The following is an 8,880-nucleotide window of genomic DNA, read 5'->3' as shown; positions in this document are numbered from 1 at the left end:
TTAAGAGAGTTAATTTGCAAATTCCCTTTTAAGTAACAAAATTTTTGGCTGGCATTCTCCATTCTATTATTAACAAAAGAGGCTTGAAGTCAAACTGGCATAACTCCGAGGTTTGGAAAGCACACTTGTCAGGTTGCATTGTCTAGAGAAATAAGACTCAGTATCTCCACTTCCTCTTGCAAATACTTTCTGGGCCTATGACATGTTTAGTAGTTTCCTTAGTTTTCTGTTCTTGTGACCTGTTAGTGTTACAGTGATTTTATAGTAGTAACTATGACTGAAGATGTGTAGTCAATTGGCATTCTTATTTACCTGAATGAAAAGTAAAGTCATATTTTATTTGGGCCTCAAGGAATCTATTTATTTCAGGTAGTCTAGTCAATTTTTCCTTTTTGCATTGCTGTAGATTGAAAAACACACGCACGCTCTTTTATAACTCATCAACAGAAGGAGTTCACACTTTGAATTTGGTCTGTCCTTGTCATATGCTTTAAGAAAAACAATGTGGTAGAAAGGAAGTTGTGTGACTTCAAAACTAGACCCTTAAAAGGCCTTCCGGCTTCTGCCTTTGTCCTCTGGGAAGGCTGCCTTGAGACTGACATTTGAGGCAGCCAGTCTAGCTTTCTGAAGATGAGCGGCTATGAGGAGGAGAACCAACATGCCCCAACTGACAGCCATCATCAACTGCCAAACACCTGCCTGAGGCCATCTTGGCCCTCCCAGCTGTACCAGCTGTATGCCACCGCATTAACAGCAGGGGAGCACCCAGCCAACTCACGGAATCTTGGGAAATAATAACAAATTATTTTAAGCCACTAAATTTTGGGGTGATTTATTATACAGTGATATATAACTCATACTTTTTCTTCTTATTCCTAGTAGCATAGTGGAAAACATTAGACAATTTGGGAAAAGGTAGTTAACTAGGAGAACAGGCAGGGAGTTCTATGTAGATGGATCGATCACACAGCTTCTACTTCACAAATAAGAAAGGGGGAAATGAAAAATGTCTCACTGTGGATAAGACATGAGGGACTCTGAACATCAGGAAGTTAGCCAGTCACATGCAGATTATCCTTCAGAATAGGTGAAGAAGGAACATTTACTCCCTTGGAGAAAGGGTAGCGGTAAAAAGGGGGTCCACTGTGTGGGAAGGCATGGAAGTCATGGTGCGTTAGGGCATCTGAGATCGGAAGGAAGACTAGCAGGGAGGAGCCCTGAGACCCTGGCAAGGGCCAGACTGTTTCCCTTGGTGCAGGCATTTGCATTTCAGTCTGGAAGCACTGGGAAGCCTCAGAATGGTTTTAAGCAGAGAAGTGGAAAAAAGTAGAGAAAATTGTATCTTTTAGATTTTCTAACTTTAAATCCAATATTATTTCTTTGATACGGGGGGTTGCTTCTTTCTCCCTCCCTCCTTATTTATCCCTTGAAGCTCTTTCTTTTCTTTTTCTTTTCTTTCTTTCCTTCCTTCCTTTCTTTTTCCCTCCCTCCCTCCCTTCCTTCCTTTCTTCCTTCCTTCCTTCCTTTTTTTCACAGGGTCTCCCTCTGTTGCCCAGGATGGAGTACAGTGGGGCGTCATCATGACTCACTGAAGCCTTGAACTCCTGGGTTCAAGCAATTCTCCTGCCTCAGCTTCCTGAGTAGCTGGGACTACAGGTGCGTGCCACCACACCTGGCTAGTTTTTCTTATTCTTTTTGTAGAGACAGTGTCTCATTATGTTGCCCAGGCTGGTCTCAAACTCCTGGCCTCAAGCAATCCTCCCACCTTGTCCCCCAAAGTGCTGGGATTACAGGTGTGAGTCATCATGCCTGCACCATTGAACTCATTTCTAGACTTCTATTTGATTTATAGCATAACAATTAAATTCTAACCTTCCAAAGAAAGTTCTGTAGATTCTTTCTGGTTCTAGAAGCTTTAACTTCATTTCTGCCAGTATAATTTTTTTAAGAGTCATTTAAAGCATTTAGGAGCTGAGAAACAAGATGTATTCTTCTTTTTGTAATTTTATTTTCCTTAAGTGAAAACAAATAGCATCATTAATAAAAGAGTTGACATAAGATTTGCCAATCAATGAAGAAACAATTGGAAAAATAGAGAACTAGAAAAAAACTATTCATTTTCTCTGAATCTGGCTAATATTATAAGTACTACAGTATGGTGATAGCCTCACAGAAATTAGAACAATGAAGAACAAAGCAAATTTAAAATTGCTGTTTGTTTTTTTATAAGAGAAATAAAACCTTAGATGTAGGAATACAAATGCATAGTCTACAAGTAATGAAATAAGGAGTTTTGGAAATTCATGAAAAGATTTCAGTGGGAATGGACTGCATGCAAAACAGAGATTATGAAATCAGTGGCAATGCTAAACTGACTCAATTCTAAAGACGTAATCCTGGAACCGAGGGCTCAATGTTGAACCATATTGTTTTTGCCTACAAACATGATTGCAAAAGGAAGTGGACATTTTCTAAAATCTCACAATACTGTAGTCATTTCTGGAAACCAAAGGTCTCAGAAATATGAGTAGAGCTAGAGAAACACAAAAAGAGGCAATAAAGTGATGAAACCCTAAGCATATGAAGAAAGAAAGAATTAAATTCGTAGAGCCTGGAGAAGCAATAAGTAAAGAATGAAGGGAAGGAGAGTCTAGGACTATCAGCATATTAGAAGCAATTAAGAAAAATATATTGGCAATAATATAAAAGAAAGAAAAACTTAAGTTGAGCTTAGGGAAATTCAGCTTGATGAATGGTGTACTAGTGTTTGCTGTAACTAAAAATACAATAGATGAATTATCTAAGTCTCTTTGGCAAGTATGGGAATTTGAGGATCTCTGAGTTTTTCTTTTATCTTATTTTTGATTTCCACAACAAAGTGTAGATATAAATTAAAGGTAGACTGGATTAGGTGTCAAACATTATCTGGCCAATTACCACAAGATACTATCCCAAAACAGAACTGATTTTACAGCAAGGCTATTTTTCATAGAGTTCTGAGGACAGAGATTCTATAGTCTCCTGTGGTAATCTATTGCAATATAAAATAATCTCTACTGTCAAAAATTATCTTTGTGTCTCAGGAGACCTGCTTTGATTATAGGTTAAGATAGAATCATAGTCAATCTTTCCTGCATTATCAAGTAGAGGAGCCTGAATATTTTTAACCTTCTCTCGATGACTCAGAGTCTTCCCAAAGCACAAATCATACATACACAGCTCAAAAATGAACGCTCACAAGTGAGTTCACCCCCTAACCACCACCCAGGATAAGGAGTAAGAACACGGCCAGCATCCCAGAGCCCTCCTTGTTCTCCTTGTCCGTCACAACTTCCTCCCTCTTCCCCAAAGATTAACCACGAACCCAAATCCTAACCCTTCGGTTTAGATATGCCTGTTTTGAAACACTTCAGTTGTTTTTAGCACATTCACTATGTTTTGCAACCATCACCACTAATTCCAGATAAACACTTTTTGGGGTTTCCATCACCCCAAAAAGAAACCCCATAGCTATTAGCATTTTGTCTCAATTAGCATGTTTTCTGTTGTGTCTGACTTCTTTTGCTCAACTTGATGCTTGTGAGATCCATATGTCGTGTTCAGTAGCCAATGTGTGTTGAATAAAGCCTAAGGAGCAAAGTGCAGGTTTTTCTCATTAATTTTGGTTCCATACACAAGACTAGTGGTTTTCGACCCTGGTTGCACACTAGTATCAACCAGAGAGTTAAAAAACACTGGTGTGTAGGCCCCACCCAGAAAAAGAAATGAAAATCCGGGGTATGAAAGGGGTGGGCTAGGGCATTCGTAGTCTTAGAAGTTCTCCAGGTGATTCTCTTGTGCAGCCAGGGTTAAGAACTACCACAAAAACTTACCTGATCAGAAGAAGGCTCTAATTAAAAAGATAGATTCTGGGTCTGGGAATCTGCATTTTGACAAGCGGCTCATGTGACTCTTATAAGGCCATTTCAGAAATACTGCAGGAAACCAATGAATATTTGTAGGACAATAAATGACTTCATCAACAGAAGTCTCTATTGCTTTCAAACAAGAAAACACTAATGTTAGTTTAAAACATTTTAAATTCATTAACAAGAAACTATTTTAATGTATGATTTAATTAAGTGGTGAGAGAAAGATGTATTACATCTGTCTCATTTCTTTTAATTTGATGTTTAGTCCAAAGTGGAAACCTATTGGGAAGTAGCCTTTTCCATCTCCTACGCTGAGGTTAACACAGGAAACAGGTCACTTTTTTTAGACATCAAACCAGTACTCAATATTGTCAACAGGCTGTGAACGTCCCAATTTGCTTTCATTCATAGTAGACAGTGTACAAAGAATCTTTTTTTACGTCACCAGATAAACACATTGGGAAATCAACTGCCAAGAAAATTGGCAAAAGAAATGGAAAAAGAAAAAAATTCAGAAAAGAAACTTCAAATATAATATGAAATGGACTCCATTACATGTTGTAATATAATAGTAACAACTTCACATTTTGATAGTGCAAACATTTTGTTAGACCCTAGAGTTGGCATTCTGTCCTTGGAATGTATTTTTATTGTTTGTTCCTGTTGGAGATAACGTGTATATATACCTGGGGGCAAGGAGAGTTTTTTACTGTATATAGCACCTTTTACATTCTCAGCTCTTAATAATTTATCTTCCTCTTTATTGAAGTTTCTCTTCAGTTATTCTTTTTTTTTTTTTTTTTTTGAGACAGAGTCTCACTCTGTTGCCCAGGCTAGAGTGAGTGCCATGGCATCAGCCTAGCTCACAGCAACCTCAAACTTCTGAGCTCAAGCGATCCTCCTGTCTCAGCCTCCCGAGTAGCTGGGACTACAGGCATGCACCATCATGCCCGGCTAATTTTTTCTATATATATTTTTAGCTGTCCATATAATTTCTTTCTATTTTTGGTAGAGATGGGGTCTCGCTCTTGCTCAGGCTGGTCTCGAACTCCTGAGCTCAAACAATCCGCCCACCTCGGCCTCCCAGAGTGCTAGGATTACAGGCGTGAGCCACCGCGCCCGGCCATCTCTTCAGTTATTGATGTGTTCTCTTGAGCTATTGCATGATTGTAGATATGACCTGGCAAATTTTCATCTTATTAGCTGGACATTCACAGAAAAATAGGTTCTGTTATTTAGTATATTAATCTCAATACGTTAGGTGGTGTTACAGTCTGAACACATTCACATATTTTTAAAATAATTTATAATTTTAGAAGAGTTTTTTAGATTTACAGAAAAATGGTAAAAATAGCCCAGAGAATTCCCAATACCCCATGTCTCAATCTGTTTTGTGATGCTATAACAGAATACTACAGAATAGGTAATTTACAAAGAATGGAAATTTATTTTCTCACAGTTCTAGAAGCCGGTGCTGGGATCTGATGAGGGCCTTCTTGCTGTGTCCTTACATGGCAGAAGAGAAAGAAAGAATCCAGTCCTGAAAGCCCTTTTTATGGCAGCATTAATCCATTCATGAGAATGGAGCCCTCCCATTAGGCCCCATCTCCAACCCCATTGCATTGGAGAACAAGTTTCCAACACATGACATTCAGACCATAGCAGCCCACATCTATTTTCCCTTGTTATTAACATCTTACATTAGTATGGTACGCTTGTCACAATAATAGCATTGATACATAATTATTGACTAAAGTCCAGACTTTATTCTGATTCCCTTAGTTACTACTTAATGTCTTTTTTCCTGTTCCACAATCCTATCCAGGACACCACATGACATTTAGTTGTCTTATCTCCTTGTACTCCTCTTGGTCGTGATCATTTTTCAGAATTTCCTTGTTTTTGATGACCTTGACAGTTCTGAGCAGTACTGGTCAGGTATTTTAAAGAATGCCACACACTAATAAACTTATATATAAACTTATAAAGATATCTAATTTATTCCTAGATTCAATTAATGCACAAGGAAAGTTTGACTTAAAATAATTCTAGTATATAGGGAAAATTTGGCTTAATTCTAGAAAGAAAAAAAAATCTTTTGGAGATGGTCCATACTATTAAAATCAAGTCAAATAGACTTTAACAATTGGTTTTAGTTTTTCTAGAGATATAATATTATACAGAGTAACTATGATTTTTAGTAGTTGGAATTTTTGTCATTTCTAAAACTTGGGATTTAACTTTACAAATTGAACAGGAATTGAAATTATTTATATTCCTCTGAGTTCTAATCTTTGGTTTTTTACATATAGTCACAAAGTTAATATTTTCTTGGGTTCTGTTTTTTAATTTATCACTTTTTATACACATTTTTATGTGTTGAAGTAAAATACATAGTTGACATTTTAAAACTACACAGTACTCAACCCATCGTAAAGTAAAAAACCCATGAAGTACTTGATATAAACAGGTGGAATAGTTGTAGACACTAAGACTGGGGAAATAAAGAGAGGAAAGCAAAAAAAGTGCCGATAAAACACTGAAGGCAAAGAGAAGCAAAGGGCGTGTGTGTGCCTGTGTGTATGTGTGCATGTGTGTGTGTGTTTTGGGGGCACAATAAAATTCTGAGGAGGGCTTTTGATTGTTGGAGTTACTGCATGTAAGGTTTGGGTCAGGTATAACTTCACTTAGGGAGACCCCAGCAGATGCATATTTATATATTTAAAATAGTAACCTTTTTATAGTGTGTCACATTTAGTTCTTTCTGTCATTTGAAAATATTTTCATGCTTATAATACAGAAATATGTATTTTATATTCAATAACTTTTTTAATAGCCACTAATTTATCACAAAAGGAGTAAGTTTGTTATTTTGGTTTGTTTGTGTTTTCCATTTTATTTTCTGTCCTCTTGTAGATTTATATTTTATATTCTACTTTTTAACCCATTATAATTTGCTGATATGGCTACAATAACAATACATCTAAGTTCATTCATTTCCCCCATATACCAAAAAAGTTATTTCATTCTCTACTGTATTACTTGGGTTGTGGTTTGCAATAAAATAAATCATTATAACAGTTTGAATCTATAATTGGCCATTTTTAAAAACCCTAATGTTGTAAACATGGTATAAATTTTATTACTTAAAATTTTTTAATTGTGGTAAAATATACATAACATAAAATTTGCCATCTTAACCATTTTCAAGTACACAATTCAGTATCATTAAATATATTCATGTTGTTGTGTTGGTAATAAATTTTCAAGTCTGGCCTTATCATTACAATCTCTTAAGAAACAATTATTTGACATTTTTGCCCCCTTTTAAGTGGGTTTCACTATCACTCAAAATCTGTCAGGGATATAAATTAGCAATGAGAATCACAGAATGTAAAGCTGGAAAGTATAGTAAAAGCGACTTCACTCAACTTTGTCATCTAAAGGTGCGATAACAGGCCCAGAGAACTTGACTCACTTTCCCAGGTCACTATTAGGTAACGGCAGAGCCAGGACTCTGCCTCTAGTCTATGCTGACTAGCTCAAACATGCCATAATTAAAAAGGAACTGCCCAAATGGTTCTTATTTACAGATTTATGCTACCACACTAAAATAATCTTTTTCATTTTGTGATTTTAAATCTGCAGGTCAAAATTTTGAAAGAGCGTAAGAGTGGAAGTTTGCCACCTACAGGTCAAAAGAAAGAAGACATCTTTAAGTTTTTCGGAGCAAAGCTTTGAAGAAATAAGACAAAAATGTGTTTTAAAACACTTCTTTGGGAGTGTAGCTCTTAGTATTGCTCTTAGCATAGGAAGACATTTATAAAAGGGTTACTGCCTTAATTCTCAGCACTTCTGTGGCAACAAGTTTCCACTATATTATTTTTTAGTAGTATATGGTGCTAGGGTGGCAGAAAAAAATGACAGAATGCTAAACAGTGTGAACCCGTAATCAGAAAGGCATGGAAATGTTTCTTAGCAACTGAGAACATGATAGCTCTTTTTCTGTTGGTATTTCCTCCTCACTGCTAAGAAATATCTGAATTAGCAACAGAAACCTTACATGGGACAACTGGATGGATAACCATCTAGAAAAAGTTCATTTAGAATCTTAACTCATAATCGTCGTTATATTAAAATAAATTCCAGATGGATTAAATATTTAAACGTGAAGGATAAATAAGATCATAAAAGTACTAAAAAGTCTGTCTAGAGAATTGTAACAAAGTCTTGAAATTGGGAAGACCTTTCTAAACGTAACACCAAAGGAAGAAAATAGACATTTTACAAACATTTTTTTAACAAAGAAAAATTACTGTTCTTTCTTCTTCACCAATAAAGTTTAAGTAAAATGAGATAGCATTTTTACCCAAAATTGGTCAAAATTTTAGTAATATCCACTGTTGACAAGAATTGGAGAAATTCATTTGCAGAGCCTTTCGGAGAACAATTTGGCACACATATATCAGAAAAGCTTAAAAATGTTCATCTGCCTATTGACCTAGTATCCATTTCTAGGAATTTGTCCACAGGAAATAATCATGAATAAGAGGAACGATTCAGTTACAAATGCTTTTAAGATAGCCTTGTTTATAATAGCTCCCAAGCTGGAATTGGCCTAAATGTCTGCTAGAATATGCATTAAATTATAGGAAGTTATTATGCTCAAATAATATGTCATTGAAATTATTTTACTGAACTCTATTTAATATTGTGGAAATTTCTTACTATATTAATTGACAGAAATAGATTATATGGCAGTGTGTTTAGTATGATCCCATTTTTGGATTGTGAAAAACGGATTTACATCCACATATAGAGAAGGAGCCTTGGAAAGTCATATTAAGAATGGTAACCTTGGTGTGTGGGGAAAAAACAGAAAGAGACCAAGAGTTTCTCCTAAAAATGTTCTTGAAGAATAAGGGAAAAAATTAAAGGATGAATGTGTTCAAAAATCTCAGGATGGCCG

Source organism: Eulemur rufifrons, chromosome 18 (assembly GCF_041146395.1).
Source record: "Eulemur rufifrons isolate Redbay chromosome 18, OSU_ERuf_1, whole genome shotgun sequence".
Classification (NCBI taxonomy): domain Eukaryota; kingdom Metazoa; phylum Chordata; class Mammalia; order Primates; family Lemuridae; genus Eulemur; species Eulemur rufifrons.
The sequence above is the reverse complement of the archived record's forward strand: the minus strand, read 5'-3'. Positions refer to the sequence as shown.